The sequence below is a fragment of the Lissotriton helveticus genome, chromosome 11 (assembly GCF_964261635.1).
Source record: "Lissotriton helveticus chromosome 11, aLisHel1.1, whole genome shotgun sequence".
Taxonomy (NCBI): Eukaryota; Metazoa; Chordata; class Amphibia; order Caudata; family Salamandridae; genus Lissotriton; species Lissotriton helveticus.
In genome coordinates, this window is record NC_136072.1 from 237,271,950 (window position 1) to 237,295,845 (window position 23,896).

Genomic DNA, 23,896 nt, shown 5'->3' on the forward strand with positions numbered 1-23,896 from the left:
TGTGACTAAGGCAGGGGGGCTTAATTTGTAAAACTTAAATACTACTTTTTTCAAAATTCATTTTTGGCCTGTTCTGCTTTGAGGCACCCACACAGTGAGGTATCCTTTTACTCGGGAGAACAAGGGGAACGCTGGGTGGTAGGCCATTTTTGCCGGCACGGAGATCCCACGCAAAAAAGTTTGGAGAAGTGATATGTTTACCTAATTTTAAGGTTTGCAAGGAGTTCTGGGTAGGAAAACATTGGGGGACCAATGCATGCCATGCCTCCCTGGACTCCCCCGGGTGTCTAGTTTTCAGAACTGTTTGGGTTTGGTACTTTCCAAAGAATACCACCGAGCCCCGGGCCAAAAACTCAGGTGCCCCCCCCCCAAAAATCAAGGTTATTTTGCTTCAGGGTATTTTAAATTCACCACCGTACGATTTGGACCTTTTCCTGTTGCAGCCACTATACCTACCCACGCAAGTGAGGTACCGTTTTTATCGGGAGACCTTGGGGAACGCTGGGTGGGAGGTAATTTGTGTGAGCCCAGTGATGCCACGCTTTCCCACACAAAAAGTGTGAAAAAACAGATTTTTTTCAGCTAAAATTGAGGTTTGCAAGGGATTCTGGGTAAAGGAACGTTGGAGGATCCACGCAAGCCATACCTCCTTGGAAGCCCCCGGGTGTCTACTTTTCAGAAATGTGTGGGTTTGGTAGGTTTCCCTAGATGGCCGTCTAGCACAGGGCCAAAAACCCAGGTAACCTCTCTTGCAAAAGCTGGTGGACTTGACATTGTCACCATTGTCAAATCCACCAGCTTTTGCAAGGGGGGTTACCTCGGTTTTTGGCCCCGTGCTAGACGGCCATCTAGGGAAACCTACCAAACCCACACATTTTTGAAAAGTAGACACCCGGGGGCTTCCAAAGAGGTATGGCTTGCGTGGATCCTCCAACGTTCCTTTACCCAGAATCCCTTGCAAACCTCAATTCTATCTGAAAAAAACAGTTTTTTCACACTTTTTTGGTGTGGGAAGCGTGGCATCACTGGGCTCACACAAATTACCTCCCACCCAGCGTTCCCCCAGGTCTCCTGATAAAAATGGTACCTCATTTGCGTGGGTAGGCATAGTGGCTGCAACAGGAAAAGGCCCAATTTGTACGGTGGAGACCTAAAAATTACCTTTAGCAAAACTATCTTATTTTTTGAGGGGCTCACCTGAGATTTTGGCCCGGGGCTTGGCGGGCATCTTTGAAAACTACCAAACCCAAACAGTTCTGAAAACTAGACACCCGGGGGAGTCCAGGGAGGTATGGCATGCGTGGGTCCCCCAATGTTTTCCTACCCAGAAACCCCTGCAAACCTTAAATTTAGGTCAAAAACCCACTTTTCCGTACTTTTTTGGGTGGGATCTCGCTTCCGGCACAAATGTCCTACCACCCAGCGTTTCCCTTGTTCTCCCGAGTAAAATGATACCTCACTTGTGTGGGTGGGCCAAAGGCCTGTGACTAAGGCAAGGGGGCTTAATTTGTAAAACATAAATACTACTTTTTTCAAAATTCATTTTTGGCCTGTTCTGCTTTGGGGCACCCACACAAGTGAGGTATCCTTTTACTCGGGAGAACAAGGGGAACGCTGGGTGGTAGGACATTTTTACCGGCACGGAGATCTCACGCAAAAAAGTTTGGAAAAGTGATATTTTTACCTAATTTTAAGGTTTGCAAGGAGTTCTGGGTAGGAAAACATTGGGGGACCAACTCATGCCATATCTCCCTGGACTCCCCCAGGTGTCTAGTTTTCAGGACTGTTTGGGTTTGGTACTTTCCAAAGAATACCACCGAGCCCCCGGCCAAAAACTCAGGTGCCCCCCCCCCAAAAAAAATCAAGGTTATATTTCTTCAGGGTATTTTAAATTCACCACCGTACGATTTGGACCTTTTCCTGTTGCAGCCACTATGCCTACCCACGCAAGTGAGGTACCGTTTTTATCGGGAGACCTGGGGGAACGCTGGGTGGGAGGTAATTTGTGTGAGCCCAGTGATGCCACGCTTTCACACACTAAAACGTGTGAAAAAACTGATTTCTTTCTGCTAAAATTGAGGTTTGCAAGGGATTCTGGGTAAAGGAACGTTGGAGGATCCACGCAAGCCATACCTCCTTGGAAGCCCCCGGGTGTCTACTTTTCAGAAATGTGTGGGTTTGGTAGGTTTCCCTAGATGGCCGTCTAGCACGGGGCCAGAAACCCAGGTAACCCCTCTTGCAAAAGCTGGTGGATTTGACAATGGTGACAATGTCAAGTCCACCAGCTTTTGCAAGAGGGGTTACCTGGGTTTTTGGCCCCGTGCTAGACGGCCATCTAGGGAAACCTACCAAACCCACACATTTCTGAAAAGTAGACACCCGGGGGCTTCCAAGGAGGTATGGCTTGCGTGGATCCTCCAACGTTCCTTTACCCAGAATCCCTTGCAAACCTCAATTTTAGCTGGAAAAAATCAGTTTTTCACACTTTTTAGTGTGGGAAAGCGTGGCATCACTGGGCTCACACAAATTACCTCCCACCCAGCGTTCCCCAAGGTCTCCCGATAAAAATGTCCCTTGTTCTCCCGAGTAAAATGATACCTCACTTGTGTGGGTGGGCCAAAGGCCTGTGACTAAGGCAGGGGGCTTAATTTGTAAAACTCAAATACTACTTTTTTCAAAATTCATTTTTGGCCTGTTCTGCTTTGGGGCACCCACACAAGTGAGGTATCCTTTTACTTGGGAGAACAAGGGGAACGCTGGGTGGTAGGACATTTTTGCCGGCACGGAGATCCCACGCAAAAAAGTTTGGAGAAGTGATATTTTTACCTAATTTTAAGGTTTGCAAGGAGTTCTGGGTAGGAAAACATTGGGGGACCAATGCATGCCATGCCTCCCTGGACTCCCCCGGGTGTCTAGTTTTCAGAACTGTTTGGGTTTGGTACTTTCCAAAGAATACCACCGAGCCCCGGGCCAAAAACTCAGGTGCCCCCCCCCAAAAATCAAGGTTATTTTGCTTCAGGGTATTTTAAATTCACCACCGTACGATTTGGACCTTTTCCTGTTGCAGCCACTATACCTACCCACGGAAGTGAGGTACCGTTTTTATCGGGAGACCTTGTGGAACGCTGGGTGGGAGGTAATTTGTGTGAGCCCAGTGATGCCACGCTTTCCCACACAAAAAAGTGTGAAAAAACAGATTTTTTTCAGCTAAAATTGAGGTTTGCAAGGGATTCTGGGTAAAGGAACGTTGGAGGATCCACGCAAGCCATACCTCCTTGGAAGCCCCCGGGTGTCTACTTTTCAGAAATGTGTGGGTTTGGTAGGTTTCCCTAGATGGCCGTCTAGCACAGGGCCAAAAACCCAGGTAACCTCTCTTGCAAAAGCTGCTGGACTTGACATTGTCACCATTGTCAAATCCACCAGCTTTTGCAAGGGGGGTTACCTCGGTTTTTGGCCCCGTGCTAGACGGCCATCTAGGGAAACCTACCAAACCCACACATTTTTGAAAAGTAGACACCCGGGGGCTTCCAAAGAGGTATGGCTTGCGTGGATCCTCCAACGTTCCTTTACCCAGAATCCCTTGCAAACCTCAATTCTATCTGGAAAAAAACAGTTTTTTCACACTTTTTTGGTGTGGGAAGCGTGGCATCACTGGGCTCACACAAATTACCTCCCACCCAGCGTTCCCCCAGGTCTCCCGATAAAAATGGTACCTCACTTGCGTGGGTAGGCATAGTGGCTGCAACAGGAAAAGGCCCAATTTGTACGGTGGAGACCTAAAAATTACCTTTAGCAAAACTATCTTATTTTTTGAGGGGCTCACCTGAGATTTTGGCCCGGGGCTTGGCGGGCATCTTTGAAAACTACCAAACCCAAACAGTTCTGAAAACTAGACACCCGGGGGAGTCCAGGGAGGTATGGCATGCGTGGGTCCCCCAATGTTTTCCTACCCAGAAACCCCTGCAAACCTTAAATTTAGGTCAAAAACCCACTTTTCCGTACTTTTTTGGGTGGGATCTCGCTGCCGGCACAAATGTCCTACCACCCAGCGTTTCCCTTGTTCTCCCGAGTAAAATGATACCTCACTTGTGTGGGTGGGCCAAAGGCCTGTGACTAAGGCAGGGGGCTTAATTTGTAAAACTCAAATACTACTTTTTTCAAAATTCATTTTTGGCCTGTTCTGCTTTGGGGCACCCACACAAGTGAGGTATCCTTTTACTTGGGAGAACAAGGGGAACGCTGGGTGGTAGGACATTTTTGCCGGCACGGAGATCCCACGCAAAAAAGTTTGGAGAAGTGATATTTTTACCTAATTTTAAGGTTTGCAAGGAGTTCTGGGTAGGAAAACATTGGGGGACCAATGCATGCCATGCCTCCCTGGACTCCCCCGGGTGTCTAGTTTTCAGAACTGTTTGGGTTTGGTACTTTCCAAAGAATACCACCGAGCCCCGGGCCAAAAACTCAGGTGCCCCCCCCCAAAAATCAAGGTTATTTTGCTTCAGGGTATTTTAAATTCACCACCGTACGATTTGGACCTTTTCCTGTTGCAGCCACTATACCTACCCACGCAAGTGAGGTACCGTTTTTATCGGGAGACCTTGTGGAACGCTGGGTGGGAGGTAATTTGTGTGAGCCCAGTGATGCCACGCTTTCCCACACAAAAAAGTGTGAAAAAACAGATTTTTTTCAGCTAAAATTGAGGTTTGCAAGGGATTCTGGGTAAAGGAACGTTGGAGGATCCACGCAAGCCATACCTCCTTGGAAGCCCCCGGGTGTCTACTTTTCAGAAATGTGTGGGTTTGGTAGGTTTCCCTAGATGGCCGTCTAGCACAGGGCCAAAAACCCAGGTAACCTCTCTTGCAAAAGCTGGTGGACTTGACATTGTCACCATTGTCAAATCCACCAGCTTTTGCAAGGGGGGTTACCTCGGTTTTTGGCCCCGTGCTAGACGGCCATCTAGGGAAACCTACCAAACCCACACATTTTTGAAAAGTAGACACCCGGGGGCTTCCAAAGAGGTATGGCTTGCGTGGATCCTCCAACGTTCCTTTACCCAGAATCCCTTGCAAACCTCAATTCTATCTGGAAAAAAACAGTTTTTTCACACTTTTTTGGTGTGGGAAGCGTGGCATCACTGGGCTCACACAAATTACCTCCCACCCAGCGTTCCCCCAGGTCTCCCGATAAAAATGGTACCTCACTTGCGTGGGTAGGCATAGTGGCTGCAACAGGAAAAGGCCCAATTTGTACGGTGGAGACCTAAAAATTACCTTTAGCAAAACTATCTTATTTTTTGAGGGGCTCACCTGAGATTTTGGCCCGGGGCTTGGCGGGCATCTTTGAAAACTACCAAACCCAAACAGTTCTGAAAACTAGACACCCGGGGGAGTCCAGGGAGGTATGGCATGCGTGGGTCCCCCAATGTTTTCCTACCCAGAAACCCCTGCAAACCTTAAATTTAGGTCAAAAACCCACTTTTCTGTACTTTTTTGGGTGGGATCTCGCTGCCGGCACAAATGTCCTACCACCCAGCGTTTCCCTTGTTCTCCCGAGTAAAATGATACCTCACTTGTGTGGGTGGGCCAAAGGCCTGTGACTAAGGCAAGGGGGCTTAATTTGTAAAACATAAATACTACTTTTTTCAAAATTCATTTTTGGCCTGTTCTGCTTTGGGGCACCCACACAAGTGAGGTATCCTTTTACTCGGGAGAACAAGGGGAACGCTGGGTGGTAGGACATTTTTACCGGCACGGAGATCTCACGCAAAAAAGTTTGGAAAAGTGATATTTTTACCTAATTTTAAGGTTTGCAAGGAGTTCTGGGTAGGAAAACATTGGGGGACCCACTCATGCCATATCTCCCTGGACTCCCCCAGGTGTCTAGTTTTCAGAACTGTTTGGGTTTGGTACTTTCCAAAGAATACCACCGAGCCCCCGGCCAAAAACTCAGGTGCCCCCCCCCAAAAAAAATCAAGGTTATATTGCTTCAGGGTATTTTAAATTCACCACCGTACGATTTGGACCTTTTTCTGTTGCAGCCACTATGCCTACCCACGCAAGTGAGGTACCGTTTTTATCGGGAGACCTGGGGTAACGCTGGGTGGGAGGTAATTTGTGTGAGCCCAGTGATGCCACGCTTTCACACACTAAAACGTGTGAAAAAACTGATTTCTTTCTGCTAAAATTGAGGTTTGCAAGGGATTCTGGGTAAAGGAACGTTGGAGGATCCACGCAAGCCATACCTCCTTGGAAGCCCCCGGGTGTCTACTTTTCAGAAATGTGTGGGTTTGGTAGGTTTCCCTAGATGGCCGTCTAGCACGGGGCCAGAAACCCAGGTAACCCCTCTTGCAAAAGCTGGTGGATTTGACAATGGTGACAATGTCAAGTCCACCAGCTTTTGCAAGAGGGGTTACCTGGGTTTTTGGCCCCGTGCTAGACGGCCATCTAGGGAAACCTACCAAACCCACACATTTCTGAAAAGTAGACACCCGGGGGCTTCCAAGGAGGTATGGCTTGCGTGGATCCTCCAACGTTCCTTTACCCAGAATCCCTTGCAAACCTCAATTTTAGCTGGAAAAAATCAGTTTTTCACACTTTTTAGTGTGGGAAAGCATGGCATCACTGGGCTCACACAAATTACCTCCCACCCAGCGTTCCCCAAGGTCTCCCGATAAAAATGTCCCTTGTTCTCCCGAGTAAAATGATACCTCACTTGTGTGGGTGGGCCAAAGGCCTGTGACTAAGGCAGGGGGCTTAATTTGTAAAACTCAAATACTACTTTTTTCAAAATTCATTTTTGGCCTGTTCTGCTTTGGGGCACCCACACAAGTGAGGTATCCTTTTACTTGGGAGAACAAGGGGAACGCTGGGTGGTAGGACATTTTTGCCGGCACGGAGATCCCACGCAAAAAAGTTTGGAAAAGTGACATTTTCACCTAATTTTAAGGTTTGCAAGGAGTTCTGGGTAGGAAAACTTTGGGGGACCCACGCATGCCATACCTCCCTGGACTCCCCCGGGTGTCTAGTTTTTCAGAACTGTTTGGGTTTGGTAGTTTCCAAAGATGGCCACCGAGCCCCGGGCCAAAAACTCAGGCCCCCCCCCCCCAAAATCAAGGTAGTTTTGCAATAGGGTATTGTAAATTCACCACCGTACGATTTGAACCGTTTCCTGTTGCAGCTACTATGTCTATCCACGCAAGTGAGGAACCATTTTTTTCGGGAGACCTAGGGGAACGCTGGGTGGGTGGAAATTTGTTGATCCACGCAGATTCTAGAACTTTCCACCACAGAAATGTGCGGAAAATGTGTTTTTTTTGTCAAATTTTTAGGTTTGCAAGGGATTCTGGGTAACAAAACCTGGGGGTAGGCAGACGAGTCACCCCATCCTGAATTCCCCAGGGTGTCTTGTTTTTAAAAATGTATAGGTTTGCTAGGTTTCCCTAGGTGCTGGCAGAGCTAGGGCGCAAAACAAAAAGTAGTCTTTTTGTCCAAAACATGCTAGATTTCACTGGGAAATTGAAGTGCGACCATGTTGCGTTTTGCGCTGTTTCATGTCGCAGCCACTATGCCTACCCACGCAAGTGAGGTACCATTTTTTTCGGGAGACCTGGGGGAACGCTGGGTCGGTGGAAATTTGTTGATCCATGCAGATTCCAGAACTTTCCACCACAGAAATGTGAGGAAAATGTGCTTTTTTATCGAAAATTTAGGTTTGCAAGGGATTCTGGGCAACAAAACCTGGGGGTAGGCAGACGAGTCACCCCATCCTGAATTCCCCTGGGTGTCTAGTTTTCAAAAATGTATAGGTTTGCTAGGTTTCCCTAGGTGCTGGCAGAGCTACGGCGCAAAAACAAAAGGTAGTCTTTTTGTCCAAAACGTGCTAGATTTCACTGGGAAATTGAGGTGCGACCATGTTGCGTTTTGCGCTGTTTCATGTCGCAGCCACCATGCCTACCCACGCAAGTGAGGTACCATTTTTTTCGGGAGACCTGAGGAAACGATGGGTAGGTGGAAATTTGTTGATCCACGCAGATTCCAGAACTTTCCACCACAGAAATGTGCGGAAAATGTGGTTTGTTTGTCAAATTTTTAGGTTTGCAAGGGATTCTGGGTAACAAAACCTGGGGGTAGGCAGACGAGTCACCCCATCCTGAATTCCCCTTGGTGTCTTGTTTTCAAAAATGTATAGGTTTGCTAGGTTTCCCTAGGTGCTGGCAGAGCTACGGCGCAAAAACAAAAGGTAGTCTTTTTGTCCAAAACGTGCTTGATTTCACTGGGAAATTGAGGTGCGACCATGTTGCGTTTTGCGCTGTTTCATGTCGCAGCCACTATGCCTACCCACGCAAGTGAGGTACCGTTTTTTTCGGGAGACCTGAGGAAACGATGGGTAGGTGGAAATTTGTTGATCCACGCAGATTCCAGAACTTTCCACCACAGAAATGTGCGGAAAATGTGGTTTGTTTGTCAAATTTTTAGGTTTGCAAGGGATTCTGGGTAACAAAACCTGGGGGTAGGCAGACGAGTCACCCCATCCTGAATTCCCCTTGGTGTCTTGTTTTCAAAAATGTATAGGTTTGCTAGGTTTCCCTAGGTGCTGGCAGAGTTACGGCGCAAAAATAAAAGGTAGTCTTTTTGTCCAAAACGTGCTAGATTTCACTGGGAAATTGAGGTGCGACCATGTTGCGTTTTGCGCTGTTTCATGTCGCAGCCACTATGCCTACCCACGCAAGTGAGGTACCATTTTTTTCGGGAGACCTGGGGGAACGCTGGGTGGGTGGCAATTTGTTGATCCATGCAGATTCCAGAACTTTCCACCACAGAAATGTGAGGAAAATGTGTTTTTTTAATCACAAATTTAGGTTTGCAAGGGATTCTGGGTAACAAAACCTGGGGGTAGGCAGACGAGTCACCCCATCCAGAATTCCCTTGGGTGTCTAGTTTTCAAAAATTTATAGGTTTGCTAGGTTTCCTTAGGTGCTGGCAGAGCTACGGCGCAAAAACAAAAGGTAGTCTTTTTGTCCAAAACGTGCTAGATTTCACTGGGAAATTGAGGTGCGACCATGTTGCGTTTTGCGCTGTTTCATGTCGCAGCCACTATGCCTACCCACGCAAGTGAGGTACCATTTTTTTTCGGGAGACCTGCGGGAACGCTGGGTGGGTGGAAATTTGTTGATCCACGCAGATTCCAGAACTTTCCACCACAGAAATGTGAAGAAAATGTGTTTTTTTGTCAAATTTTTAGGTTTGCAAGGGATTCTGGGTAACAAAACCTGGGGGTAGGCAGACGAGTCACCCCATCCTGAATTACCCTGGGTGTCTAGTTTTAAAAAATGTATAGGTTTGCTAGGTTTCCCTAGGTGCTGGCAGAGCTACGGGGCAAAAACAAAAGGTAGTCTTTTTGTACAAAACGTGCTAGATTTCACTGGGAAATTGAGGTGCGTCCATGTTGCGTTTTGCGCTGTTTCATGTTGCAGCCACTAAGCCTACCCACGCAAGAGAGGTACCATTCTTTTTGGGAGACCTGGGGGAACGCTGGGTGGGTAGAAATGTGTTGATCCACGCAGATTCCAGAACTTTCCACCACAGAAATGTGCGGAAAATGTGTTTTTTTTGTCAAATTTTTAGGTTTGCAAGGGATTCTGGGTAACAAAACATGGGGGTAGGCAGACGAGTCACCCCATCCTGAATTCCCCTGGGTGTCTTGTTTTTAAAAATGTATAGGTTTGCTAGGTTTCCCTAGGTGCTGGCAGAGTTACGGCGCAAAAACAAAAGGTAGTCTTTTTGTCCAAAACGTGCTAGATTTCACTGGGAAATTGAGGTGCGTCCATGTTGCGTTTTGCGCTGTTTCATGTTGCAGCCACTAAGCCTACCCACGCAAGAGAGGTACCATTCTTTTTGGGAGACCTGGGGGAACGCTGGGTGGGTAGAAATTTGTTGATCCACGCAGATTCCAGAACTTTCCACCACAGAAATGTGCGGAAAATGTGTTTTTCTTGTCAAATTTTTAGGTTTGCAAGGGATTCTGGGTAACAAAACCTGGGGGTAGGCAGACGAGTCCCCCCATCCTGAATTCCCCTGGGTGTCTAGGTTTCAAAAATGTATAGGTTTGCTAGGTTTCCCTAGGTGCTGGCAGAGTTACGGTGCAAAAACAAAAGGTAGTCTTTTTGTCCAAAACATGCTAGATTTCACTGGGAAATTGAGGTGCGACCATGTTGCGTTTTGCGCTGTTTCATGTCGCAGCCACCATGCCTACCTACGCAAGTGAGGTACCATTGTTTTTGGGAGACCTGGGGGAACGCTGGGTGGGTGGAAATTTGTTGATCCACGCAGATTCCAGAACTTTCCACCACAGAAATGTGAGGAAAATGTGTTTTTTTTGTCAAATTTTTAGGTTTGCAAGGGATTCTGGGTAACAAAACGTGGGGGTAGGCAGACGAGTCACCCCATCCTGAATTTCCCTGGGTGTCTAGTTTTCAAAAATGTATAGGTTTGCTAGGTTTCCCTAGGTGCTGGCAGAGCTACGGCGCAAAAACAAAAGGTAGTCTTTTTGTCCAAAACGTGCTAGATTTCACTGGGAAATTGAGGTGCGACCATGTTGCGTTTTGCGCTGTTTCATGTCGCAGCCACTATGCCTACCCACGCAAGTGAGGTACCATTTTTTTGGGGAGACCTGGGGGAACGATGGGTGGGTGGAAATTTGTTGATCCACGCAGATTCCAGATTTTTCCACTACAGAAATGTGAGGAAAATGTGTTTTCTTTGTCAAATTTTTAGGTTTGCAAGGGATTCTGGGTAACAAAACCTGGGGGTAGGCAGACGAGTCACCCCATCCTGAATTCCCCTGGGTGTCTAGGTTTCAAAAATGTATAGGTTTCCTAGGTTTCCCTAGGTGCTGACAGAGCTACGGCGCGAAAACAAAAGGTAGTATTTTTGTCCAAAACGTGCTAGATTTCACTGGGAAATTGAGGTGCAACCATGTTGGGTTTTGCGCTGTTTCATGTCGCAGCCACTATGCCTACCTACGCAAGTGAGGTACCATTTTTTTCGGGAGACCTGGGGGAACACTGGGTGGGTGGAAATTTGTTGATCCACGCAGATTCCAGAACTTTCCACCACAGAAATGTGAGGAAAATGTGTTTTTTTTGTCAAATTTTTAGGTTTGCAAGGGATTCTGGGTAACAAAACCTGGGGGTAGGCAGACGAGTCTCCCCATCCTTACTTTCCCTGGGTGTCTAGTTTTCAAAAATGTATAGGTTTGCTAGGTTTCCCTAGGTGCTGGCAGAGCTACGGCGCAAAAACAAAAGGTAGTCTTTTTGTTCAAAACGTGCTAGATTTCACTGGGAAATTGAGGTGCGACCATGTTGCGTTTTGCGCTGTTTCATGTCGCAGCCACTATGCCTACCCACGCAAGTGAGGTACCATTTTTTTGGGGAGACCTGGGGGAACGCTGGGTGGGTGGAAATTTGTTGATCCACGCAGATTCCAGAACTTTCCACTACAGAAATGTGAGGAAAATGTGTTATCTTCGTCAAATTTTTAGGTTTGCAAGGGATTCTGGGTAACAAAACCTGGGGGTAGGCAGACGAGTCGCCCCAGCCTGAATTCCCCTGGGTGTCTAGGTTTCAAAAATGTATAGGTTTGCTAGGTTTCCCTAGGTGCTGGCAGAGCTACGGCGCAAAAACAAAAGGTAGTCTTTTTGTCCAAAACGTGCTAGATTTCACTGGGAAATTGAGGTGCAACCATGTTGGGTTTTGCGCTTTTTCATGTCGCAGCCACTATGCCTACCTACGCAAGTGAGGTACCATTGTTTTCGGGAGACCTGGGGGAACGCTGGGTGGGTGGAAATTTGTTGATCCACGCAGATTCCCGATTTTTCCACTACAGAAATGTGAGGAAAATGTGGTGTTTTTGTAAAATTTTTAGGTTTGCAAGGGATTCTGGGTAACAAAACCTGGGGGTAGGCAGACGAGTCGCCCCATCGTTACTTTCCCTGGGTGTCTAGTTTTCAAAAATGTATAGGTTTGCTAGGTTTCCCTAGGTGCTGGCAGAGCTACGGCTCAAAAACAAAAGGCAGTCTTTTTGGCCAAAACGTGCTAGATTTCACTGGGAAATTGAGGTGCGACCATGTTGCGTTTTGCGCTGTTTCATGTCGCAGCCACTATGCCTACCCACGCAAGTGAGGTACCATCTTTTTCTGGATACCTGGGGGAACGCTGGGTGGGTGGAAATTTGTTGATCCACGCAGATTCCAGAACTTTCCACCACAGAAATGTGAGGAAAATTTGTTTTTTTTGTCAAATATTTAGGTTTGCAAGGGATTCTGGGTAACAAAACCTGGGGGTAGGCAGACGAGTCACCCCATCCTGAATTTCCCTGGGTGTCTAGTTTTCAAAAATGTATAGGTTTGCTAGGTTTCCCTAGGTGCTGGCAGAGCTACGGCGCAAAAACAAAAGGTAGTCTTTTTGGCCAAAACGGGCTAGATTTCACTGGGAAATTGAGGTGCGACCATGTTGCGTTTTGCGCTGTTTCATGTCGCAGCCACTATGCCTACCCACGCAAGTGAGGTACCATTTTTTTAGAGAGACCTGGGGAACGCTGTGTGGGTGGAAATTTGTTGATCCACGCAGATTCCAGAACTTTCCACCACAGAAATGTGAGGAAAATGTGTTTTTTTTGTCAAATTTTTAGGTTTGCACGGGATTCTGGGTAACAAAACCTGGGGGAAGGCAGACGAGTCACCCCATCCTGAATTTCCCTGGGTGTCTAGTTTTCAAAAATGTATAGGTTTGCTAGGTTTCCCTTGGTGCTGGCAGAGCTACGGCGCAAAAACAAAAGGTAGTCTTTTTGTCCAAAAAGTGCTAGATTTCACTGGGAAATTGAGGTGCGACCATGTTGCGTTTTACGCTGTTTCATGTCGCAGCCACTATGCCTACGCACGCAAGTGAGGAACCATTTTTTTTGGGACACCTGGGGGAACGCTGGGTGGGTGGAAATTTGTTGATCCACGCAGATTCCAGAACTTTCCACCACAGAAATGTGAGGAAAATGTGTTTTTTTGTCAAATGTGTAGGTTTGCAAGGGATTCTGGGTAACAAAACCTGGGGGTAGGCGGACAAGTCACCCCATCCTGAATTTCCCTGGGTGTCTAGTTTTCAAAAATGTATAGGTTTGCTAGGTTTCCCTAGGTGCTGGCAGAGCTACGGCGCAAAAACAAAAGGTAGTCTTTTTGTCCAAAAAGTGCTAGATTTCACTGGGAAATTGAGGTGCGACCATGTTGTGTTTTGCGCTGTTTCGTGTCGCAGCCACTATGCCTATCCACGCAAGTGAGGTACCGTTTTTATCGGGAGACCTGGGGGAACAATGGGTGGGTGGAAATTTGTTGATCCACGCAGATTCCAGAACTTTCCACCACAGAAATGTGAGGAAAATGTGTTTTCTTTGTCAAATTTTTAGGTTTGCAAGGGATTCTGGGTAACAAAACCTGGTGGTAGGCAGTCGAGTCACCCCATCCTAAATTCCCCTGGGTGTCTAGTTTTCAAAAATGTATAGGTTTGCTAGGTTTCCCTAGGTGCTGGCAGAACTACGGTGCAAAAACAAAAGGTAGTCTTTTTGTCCAAAAAGTGCTAGATTTCACTGGGAAATTGAGGTGCGACCATGTTGCGTTTTGCGCTGTTTCGTGTCGCAGCCACTATGCTTACCCACGCAAGTGAGGTACCGTTTTTATCGGGAGACCTTGGGGAACGATGGGTGGGTGGAAATTTGTTGATCCACGCAGATTCCAGAACTTTCCACCACAGAAATGTGAGGAAAATGCGTTTGTTTGTCAAATTCTTAGCTTTGCAAGGGATTCTGGGTAACAAAACATGGTGGTAGGCAGTCGAGTCACCCCATCCTGAATTCCTCTGGGTGTCTACTTTTCAAAAATGTATAGGTTTGCTAGGTTTCCCTAGGTGCTGGCAGAGCTAGGGCTCAAAACCAAAAGGTAGTCTCTTTGTCCAAAGGGCGCAGGATTTCACTGGGAAATTGAGGTGCGACCACGTTGCATTTTGCGCCGTTTCCTGTTGCAGGCACAAGGCCGACCCACACAAGTGAGGTACAATTTTTATCGGGAGACCTGGGGGAACGCTGGGTGGGTGGAAATTTGTTGATCCACGCAGGTTCCAGAACTTTCCACCACAGAAATGTGAGGAAAATGTGTTTTTTTTGTCAAATTTTTAGGTTTGCAAGGGATTCTGGGTAACAAAACCTGGGGGTAGGCAGTCGAGTCACCCCATCCTGAATCTCCCTGGGTGTCTACTTTTCAAAAATGTATAGGTTTGCTAGGTTTCCCTAGGTGCTGGCAGAGCTAGGGCTCAAAAACAAAAGGTAGTCTCTTTGTCCAAAGAGCGCAAGATTTCACTGGGAAATTGAGGTGCGACCACGTTGCGTTTTGCGCTGTTTCGTGTCGCAGCCACTATGCCTACCCACGCAAGTGAGGTACCAGTTTTTTTCGGGAGCCCTGGGGGAACGCTGGGTGGGTGGAAATTTGTTAATCCACGCAGATTCCAGAACTTTCCACCACAGAAATGTGAGGAAAATGTGTTTTTTTAATCAAATTCTTAGCTTTGCAAGGGATTCTGGGTAACAAAACCTGGTGGTAGGCAGTCGAGTCACCCCATCCTGAATTTCCCTGGGTGTCTACTTTTTAAAAATGTATAGGTTTGCTAGGTTTCCCTAGGTGCCGGCAGAGCTAGGGTGCAAAAACTACAGGTAGGCACTTTGCCAAAAAAGGGTCAATTTGTAACTGCTAAATTTAGGTGTGACCACGTTGCATTTTGCACCGTTTCCTGTCGCAGGCATAAGGCCGACCCACACAAGTGAGGTACCGTTTTTATCGGGAGACTTGGGGTAATTCGTAAATCAACTGTTATTACCATTTGAGCTTTCATGCATTTCTCCCTTTCAATGAAAGACATTGTGTAAAAAAAAAATCTTTTTGAAAAATGACCAATAATTCTCATGCTAGTATGAGTATTCCTAATTTTGAAAATGTGCAATTATATACTGTTTCTGAACTCTATAATTTGTACCCAATTCAGAAATACATAGGTGTATTTCATACAGATTTTTCCATGTATACATTTTCCAGGACAAAGTGCTCTATACACAGTAAATGAAAAAATACCATTGCAATTTGCTGCTCAGTTTTTGGATCTGGGTTCGTCGGGTTCTTGGTGAAACTACAAGTCCTATATATCCCCACAACCAGGAAGATCTAACGGATGTAACGGTATATTGCTTTCTAAGAGTTGTCAAAATTAGAAAAAGTTATAGGTGAAAACGTTGAGACAAAAGGCTGTTTTTTTCAACAAATTTTCAATTATTCCAATATTTAACTGTTAGTTTCTATAAAGAAAGCTTCATGGGTTTAGACAAATGACCCCTTTCTGAATTCAGAATTTTGTCTACTTTTCGAAAATGTACAGCTTTCCAGGATTCATTATTGCTTTCAAACTCATTTCTACCATTAACTGGAAGGAGGTGGAAAGCTCTAAAAATAGCAAAAATAGGCTATGTCCCAGAAAAATGCCAAAACTGTGTAAAAAATGTCGGTTCTCTGACAAAAGACTGTCATTCCCTAAAAGCTGAGAAAATGGAGATTTCAGCCCCACAAATCCTTTTTTGATAACATTTTCAGGGAAAAACCCAGAGACTTTCATTTGCAGCCCGTTTTTCCAATTTTTCTGAAAAAAACTAAAAAATCACTATATTTTGGTTAATTTCTGGGACCCCTCCTAGGGAATCCACAAACCCTGGGCGCCTTTAGAATCCACATGATGTTGGAAGAAAAGGACGCAAATTTGGCGTGGATACCTTATGTGGTCAAAAAGTTACAAGGGCCTAAGCGCGCACTACCCCAAAACGCCAAAAAAAGCCTTAGCACAGGAGGGGAAAAGGCCTAGCAGCGAAGGGGTTAATCATGTCATTTCGTATGTAGGTAGAAATATTAACTGAATGTGCCTTAATTCCTATGCAATTTGTAAATGTCATGCTCCAGTTCTCTTATGTTAGCCGAATCTTGAAGGCCTGAATTACATTTTCTGTGGAAGGACTTGCATTAGAATTAATAGTTTGAATTTGCACGTTGGATTCTGCTCATTCTCACATTTGCATTGCAGGTGAAAGAAGCGTTATTGTTAGTTAGAATAATGTCTTTGTTTTAGGAGTAAGGCAAGGAGAGAAGAGGACACATTGGAAGTTAATGCCTATTAGGAGAACTGTTGTACTTTCTCACCGGAGAAGGCCTCATTTCTTTGTGCGTCCCTGAAGCACTACAGTTCCTGTAAAACAGCAAAACATTCATTGATGTCAAATGGTGTTTCTGCCGCCACTGTGCTGCCACTGCCAAGGTCAGGTACCAACATCTTAACTCCAAACATGATTTCACACAGAGTCCGATCACAGAGAGATTGTCTAGGCAGATTGTTGAGGACTCTCTGCACTCCATGTAGGTGATGGACCAAACTGCAATCTGAACCTAATACTCTTGCTGATAAAGACTGCTTTAAGTTCCAGTTTTTCCTCTCCACCAACGAATTTCCCTCAGGATGATAGGGTAAAAATTCCACATGATTACAGCCAGCTTTCCCATTGTGTCTTTGTAAGCCTTACAGGCGAATGCTGGACCATGGTATGAATGCAATGTGCCAACTGCGTATATCCCGATAAAGACTTGCATATCTTTTATAACAGTTTGGGCCTCAACCAATCGCTCTGCCAAAACCTATAGGAATTGAGAGCAGGAATCCACTGCAACCAAGATGTATTTGTAAGCCCCATCTGATTGTAAGGGGCCACAGTGTTCTAGATAAATACAAGACGGGGCTTGCTTGATATTAATAGAGATGTCTGTGGTGGACAAGCTACAGTGGAGCACTTCATCTGCTGGAAGATGTCACATTTAAGGACAAAGTCCCTAGTCTGTTTATGTAGACCTAGCCACCAATAGCTTTGCTGCAGTATTGAAATTGTAGCTGCCACCAAGCCTTGTACAGATGCTAGGCCCTCATGTGCTGCTAGGAATAAACCTAACCTGGGGTCTGAATTTGGTATTACTCTATCCCCCACTTCAGGAATACTAACAAACTCTCTGTTTTGCTCACTTAACTGGTGGGAGAAGTTTGCTAGAAAACCTTTTGGCAGGTGGGTGTCGTCACGCACAGCGTTCACAGCCACTATGATTTCTCTAGATACCCTCATGCTGGAAAGAGTGATCACAGGCACAGCAGCAGTTGGCACTGTTACTTTTGTGGTTTCGTCAGCCATTGTATTCCCTGAAACGCGTATCCCTACACGTTGATGATTCAAGGTGTAAATCACATAAGTCAGTGCCAAGCATGCTTTCAGCTTAGCCACCTGCCCCCAAAACATCTTGTACTTTATTCTGTACCCTTTGAAATCTCTGAATCCATTCTGGCTCCAATAATGTAGGTACTCGTTGTAAGACTGGACACAATCTTACGAATAATCATCATTATAACTTTATTGTCAATCGCAAATATCTTAAAAAGTACATCGCAGACAATACATACATGGCAGACAAAAATGATTTAAGATACAAAGTTGTCTTCCTAAAACATAAAAGCCAAGGGATCAATCAGCAATAAAAGTACATAATTCTATGAAAAAAACATATAAAATAGTTCATATTATTAGTGTAAAGGTATAAATTAATAATGCTATAAAGTGGGTATATTGCACAGAACACTTTGAGCATCTGAGCCATAGAGCCAACAGGAATATGGCTAAGCCAAATACCACAACTCTACTTATATCTGTGCTAAGTATTCTAAGCACATCTAGCTGGTGGCCAGGACCAATAAGCCTACACAAGCGGATAACCCACTTAGCCCTCAGAATTCTCATAATGTGGACAGAAAAATAGCAGGTAGACTAAGGATTCAGGACTTCCTTTGCATGAAGGGCATATAACATCAGAGAGAGCATGACTACGCCACTTGCTACAGAACAGTTTGAAGGGAAGACTCTTGTACCTAAATTGAAGAAACAGTTTCCGTACTAATGGCGGGACAATCTCATCAATGGTGTCTTCAAAAAGAGGGAAGGCTTTAAAGTCTGTGAACTGTCAAGTGAGTGAACCCATAGGGTTGGACACATTCTTCACTGAAATGGATTCCCAATAGATGACCTCAACCCTATTTTTCGTGATTGAGGACATCTCCTCCGGGTTGGTCCAGAAGTCCCCAGTTTCCTCAATAATTCCCGAAGTGAACAAAACCAGCAGATTTTATATTCCCTGGACTATGCCATAATATCCCTAACTCCCACTCTGTAATAGGAAAGCTCCAAAGTAGTCCATAGACTGTACCAGAACATTAAGTGCTTGTACTCCATCTTGTATGCAATTTTCATTTGGGCCAGATCAAGGAAAATAGGAATCAGAGGAGTACTAACCGGGACATTGAGCAGAGATCTTATGAAACGATGCTCAGTCACAGAAAGGCAATCAATGTTCCCACTTTTCTGCTCCATAAGTAACTGAACCTATAGCTTTTGTATTGTATATTTCTAATGCTGGGACCACTTTTTCTTAACACAGTTTTTCTATGGATCTTAGTTATTTGAGCAGTTTGCTGAATTAGGGACAAAAGAGCGTTCTCTATATGAGGGGTCCAGCACAGATTTGGGATTGAACAAATCCCTAATTAGTCAAAGATGGATACCAATTCAATAATGCGAGCCCCTACATACATACGTCTCTTTGTTGTCTTCGAAATACCATTGGAGATATACTTTGTTTTTGAATCATTTAGCTCCAGACCACGCTTTTCACAAACAAAATTAAAATCGTTTAGTAACTGTTCGAGCCCTTGGGGGCACTTTGATATCAATAGCACATCGTCAGCAAAGAGAAGAACTGGAGCCCTTCTCTCTCCGACTTTTGGGACGTCACACCCATCTCTGTCGAGAAACCCTACTACCCCATTAATAAATAGCTAAAACAGGTTTAATCATAAAGGACTCCGTTGGTTGTCCCTCCTCTCCCCACATGACTTGGGACATATTTGCTGAATGAACACTACCAGAGTTTGCCTCGTGGGACCAGGTCAAAGGCTACATACAACTTCCCCCCCTCGAACAAGAACTTCTTTCCAGAAAATGCAGAGAAATTGAAAGACCTGGTCCAGGGTACTAATTTTGGCACGAAAATCTGCCTGGAAATCAGATGAGGTACATGGAGTGAGGGTACACGGGACATCTACACTGACCACTGCTGCTTCAAAAGAATTAGTCACTTTTAGCATGTAGATTTGTTCAAAGGTGATTATACATTGAATGCTCATGCTAAATTGCTTTATGAGTATGCAGACACTCTGGAAGTTAGAGATTGATATGTGTGTATGCAGTTGCTTGCTTTAGTAGAAGAGGCTATCAGATACCACCACCTGCCCTTGACATATGGTATTAGTTGTAGTTTAATGCTTAGCATGTTCCATGGAAGGGTCATTAAGAGTACTACTTCTTAAATTATGATGTGGTACTCTCAGAAATTCCTGTATATCAACACCTGAAAAAATACAATTATTATAATACCATAGAAAGAAGGGAAAGCTATGTTGCACCAAAAGTAACTCTAGATACCACTTATGCGCATAGACACAATTTAACCTGCACAGTAACAGATATAGAAAATAAATGCATAGTTCAAGTAGAAGATAGACATAAGGGATTAGTTGTTAGTACTGACCACAAGGATAAGAATTCTGTTTCGACCAAGGAAGAATTTGCTCATAAGGGTAAAGGAAATTCTGATCCTATAGCTTTGGATTGGCAACAATGAGGCAAATTATGTGTACGTCAGGCTGCGAGTCGTTAGGATACGCTATTTGTGGGGAAGAGTGTGTGTGACCAAATCTTTACAATCAATGGTCCTTATAAAACTTTCTTTCAGGAATCAGTTTGAATGATACCAGGAGTGTATTTTGTGTGTGCAATGAATGCGTACGTTCTACTCCCAAGAAAATGGTTTGATTTGTGTCACCTAGCAGTGAAGTTTCCAAATATATACCATGTGGAAGATCTGGAGAATTTAGGAATGAAATCACACTGTAGAGAGAAACGTGGATATAGTGCTGGTAAGGTTGTGGGAGATATATTTGGAATGATATGGCCACGACCCGGGTCCGCCAATTTGTGGATTCTTGTCCTTTCCGTTGGTCCATTGGAATCCATTTTTATTTTTATTTCTCTTTTCACTCTGTAAATATGTGATATATACTTGTCCAAGCCGAATCGCTGGTAAAATGGAATCCTGAGAAAATCTACTATTTGTATATATATTTATATAGAGATAACTCTAACCACTAGTATATGTAGTAGACCTTTGTACTCACTACCATTCCTATGTGATTCTTAGAGTTTATCCATTTGTATGTCTTCCTTGAGTGACTTTACAACTTGTACATTTGCAATTTTTTCTATTTGTATCTCTTCCCTGTGTGACTTTACAACTTGTACATTTGCAATTTTTTTCCTGTTTGTATCTTTTATGTAACTCATGTAGGGCCATATGTATCATACTTCCGTTTTGCGAATTCCAAATAGCGATTTTTAAGGAATCGCTATTTAGAATTCGCAAAACGGTATGTATGTACAAAATCGCATTTTTATAGCGATTCCTTACCATTCCTAATTTGCGATTAGCAAATTGCTAATCGCAAATTACCCATTCAATTCTATGGGCCAGGAGGCCCATAGGAATGAAGGGGCAATTTGCAATTAGCAATTTGCTAATCGCAATTTAGGAATTTTTTCAAGGGTGCAGGGGTGTCTCAAGAACACCCTGCTGCACCCCTGAAAATGACATTTGGGGGCATATGGCGCACATACATGCCCTAAGGGCATGTATAAGCGTCATATGGCACCTTTGGTTTTTTAGAAAAAAGCTTTTTTTAAAGAATTCGCAACTTACCACCAACTAGAAGTTGGTGGTAATTTGTGATTCCTTATGGGCATTTTTTGAATATTTTTTGTTTGATATATTGCATTTAAGGAATCGCAAAATTTGCGATTCCTTAAGTGCAATCGCAATATAAGGAATAGCAAATATTGCGATTCCTTATTTTGCATCAAACATGTTACATACATACCATTTTGCTAATTAGCATTCGCAAAGGCCGAAATTCGCTGAATTTCGGCCTTTGCGAATGCTAATTAGCTTGATACATATGGCCCGTAATCCTAAGTCCTTATGTATCGCAACTGGTTCTTTTGTAAAGCGCTCTGACACCTTCGGGTAATGTTCACGCTATAGAAAATCACATTGAATTAATAAATAAATAAATAAATACCTAATATGGGAGTTTTGATGAATGACATCAAAATTAGAAGGCTGTCTTCCATAGTAGATAAATTATATGTTAATACTGCTCAGTCTTTGCTGCTTATTGATGGAGAGATGGGTTCGATAAGGGCAATGGTGATACAGAATCAGCTTTCATTAGATGTACTTCTTGCAAAACAGGGTGGAGTCTGTCGGATGCTGAAGGTCCAACAGTGTTGTACTTATATCTCAGATAAAAGTAAAGATCTGAGGGGATATATCAGCAACATCACTGACATACATCAGGAAATAAAGGAATTAGCGGCTGAGGGAATATGGGACAAGGTTGTGAAAGGATTAGGTAAGGTTGGGGAATGGTTGGCAAATTTGGGAAGCAGAATCTTTGGATATATCCTTAAACCAATATTGTAGTAGTGATCTGTATCATTGTCTTGCTAGCGATGGAAAGAGCCTATAAGTGGCATACAGCAAAACAGTTGAAGAACTCCTTAAGAAAGAGAGCAAGAAGGATGGGAAGACTGCAGGACAGTCACTATGAGAATTTAAAGTGAATGGAGGAGTTCAGACAGAGAACACTAGCTAGGTCATCTGCTTCAATTGAGCTGTTCTCCAGGGATGATTTGAAGTGTTTGTGGTAACTCAACGTCATCAGAGGGGGGAACTGATGTTGTGGAAATATAATTTAAATTGTAGGGGTACATTATCATCATGTGTAGAACGCACCTGCATATAATCCTGAAATCATATTAGTGTGAAGTGTTTGAATTTGAAATGTATTAACGTAAAACATGGGGTGCTTTAGGCCATTTCCAAACAACATGAAGAATCGACGTAGAAAATGAATGTAACTAGCACAGCTTAATGACATGAAGAACTCATGTTGTGCCATTCACACTTATTTACATATTACATGTGCTTATTGCTTTCATTATTTTTATTATTTCATACTTAGGCCCATGTATTAGCTGAAGTTTGCATTAATGTTATGTGGATTTGCACAGCTTGTATGATGTTTTTCTTATGTTAGCTTAAATTGTAGGCCTGAAGTACAAGTCCCTGAAAACTCTCACATTAGAATTAGCACTGTGAATTTCATGTACGCTATGAAATCTGTTCTTTCTCACGTTTGGCTTCATTGTGGAAAAGTTATTATTTGGTCAGGGAAAAGTAATGTCTTTGTTTTAGAAGCTGGGAAGGAAGAGAAGAAGTTACAGTTATACACCTCGAAGGTGATAGAGGTGGAGACGGTTTCACGTGCCCTCAAGGCCTGGAAACCAAGGGCAAATGTTGTAAAGGCCGAAGGAGAAGAGCACTATGGAAGGCTTCTTATGACTGTGTCTATTGTGAAACAAGATGTGCACTGTGCATTATGGGAGGGTTACCTGCTAATAATTGGATATTGGAGTTAGGGAAAGTAGCCCACTTCTTCTGTGCCTTGAGAGAGAGTCTCACAGAACAAGCTCTTTCTTCTGCGATAGTGGCTTTATGCTGCTTGACCCATTTGATGGTCGAGAGACTTCTTAGAAAGACTCCACGCATTGACACCTTTTATTCTTTCTACGGGGAATGCTATGTAGATGTGTCTAATTAGTGGTAGAGTAGGGATAGATTCAACTCTTTTTACTCACCAGCCCAGGATACAGGAAAATTTGGACTCATGTTTGCTGATTCTCTGTATTTAACTTCTTGAATTAATAGTGTTGTTTATGTTGTACCGTTTGAATTGGATACTCAGATTTGGCCTCATGCTAATTTCTATGTATTTTTACACACTCATTTTGAGGTATGGCTACGTCCAGTTATTTTTGACTTTTGAAATAAATTGACTAACCCAATGTAGTTGTTTGTGAGTTATTATGTATCCAGCGAAATAATGATTAATTGGCTGTGATTTAATACCTTTTCTCCCCTTTACACTTTCATGCTGCGTAAAAGAACCATCAGATTGTGACTCTAGAATAGACCTAGAACATATGGGCCTGGCTCTTTAAAGACCAATGGGCAAGGCCCTCTAATCAAAAGCCCTTCTGTGTATGAATGTAATGGAGAAAAAAAAATTGAGAAAAAATTGTTTGTCGAGAAAGATAAAGCTGTCTCCCTGGCCAGACCAAAAATGAATTCCTGTAATAAGATTTAAGAACATCGATACTAAAGGACTGACATATAAAAAGATGAACATACATAGTAGTACTGGTTTGCTCCAGCCCTGTGTACGGCCAGCTGATCGATGGTCACAACTCATCAAATATTACGTCCATATTCGTATTGATTGATAAAATCCAATTTGTTATGTTATGTTATGTTATGTTATGTTATGTTATGTTATGTTATGTTATGTTATTTAATACTTGTTAAGCGCACGTACGCCCAAAAAGCTTCTTGGCGCTGAGGAGAGAATCAAAACATAACAAGGCATAAAAAAGCTTCAATGTTTCATTCTATATCACTCGCTCTGTGGTTATATTGTGGATATGTTCATGTTACCCTGTGATGTGGCTTTGGTGTCAATTTTGTATTTATTCAACCTTTTTCTGCATTTTCGACCATGTAGCAA